The sequence below is a fragment of the Sinocyclocheilus anshuiensis genome, unplaced genomic scaffold (genome assembly GCF_001515605.1).
Source record: "Sinocyclocheilus anshuiensis isolate Anshui unplaced genomic scaffold, SAMN03320099.WGS_v1.1 scaffold1519, whole genome shotgun sequence".
Lineage (NCBI taxonomy): Eukaryota > Metazoa > Chordata > Actinopteri > Cypriniformes > Cyprinidae > Sinocyclocheilus > Sinocyclocheilus anshuiensis.
The window spans coordinates 19515-20632 of NW_015552668.1; positions in this window are offsets into that span (position 1 = coordinate 19515).

Genomic DNA, 1118 nt, shown 5'->3' on the forward strand with positions numbered 1-1118 from the left:
TCAATCAACTTCTATCACTGACTTCACTTGGTTGAATCTTGCTAAAACCAGTAGATGCCAGCATGGACAGGTTGTGAGATGTGCAGACTACATTAAAGGTAGGGTAGGAAATTTTTTCCAGAAACATTTTTTATTCTGGTTGAAAGTCTCTTTTTTACTGGTTAAAAGTCTCTTCCCATCCTGATATCAGTCAATAATTAAAGTCATCTAAATACAAAAATATATAAATAAATCTTATCTGGAAATCTAATGTGGAAGTAATAAAAAAAAAATGTTCGCCCTATCATTGATCAGTGATAGGATGTACTACCTGCCTGTCAACCTATGTATTTGCATACCTTTGTCCAGCCAATAGCGAGAGTTTGGATGCGTGGCTACTGCAGCAGGCTGAGCTAGAGAGTGTTTAGCTTATAGATATGTATAGGTAGATGCCTTATTAGTGGCTGTTTCTATGGGCCGCTATATGTAAGCCATCCACCATATTGGAACGGTCAAATCCGGTCTACTCGAGAGTAAGTTGAATGTGTGTCTGCAACCATAGTTATACACATATATGAATATATATATATACAGTATATATATATATAAAAAGTGAAGTGACGTGACATGTGGCCAAGTATGGTGACCCATACTTGGAATTAGTGCTCTGCATTTAACCCATCCAAAGTGCACACACACAGCAGTGAACACACACCCACCGTGAACACACACCCGGAGCAGTGGGCAGGCATTTTTTTTGGCACGGCACCCAGGGAGCAGTTGGGGGTTCGGTGCCTTGCTCAGGGGCACCTCAGTCGTGGTATTGAAGGTGGGAGAAAGCGCTGTACATTCACTCCCCCCACCTACAATCCCTGCCGGTACGAGACTCGAACCCGCAACCTTTGGGTTACGAGTCCGACTCTCTAACCATTAGGCCACAACTTCCTTATATATATATCTACAGTACAATAGACCAGCAGATTATTTTGCTGAACTAACAGAATACAACAAGACGAAGCCGTTAGCTAACACAAAATTAAAATGTTATCATAGCTCAAAAACCTGTAAAATTGATTTAATTCATAGTAAAACACACACACACACACACACACACACACACACACACACACACACACACA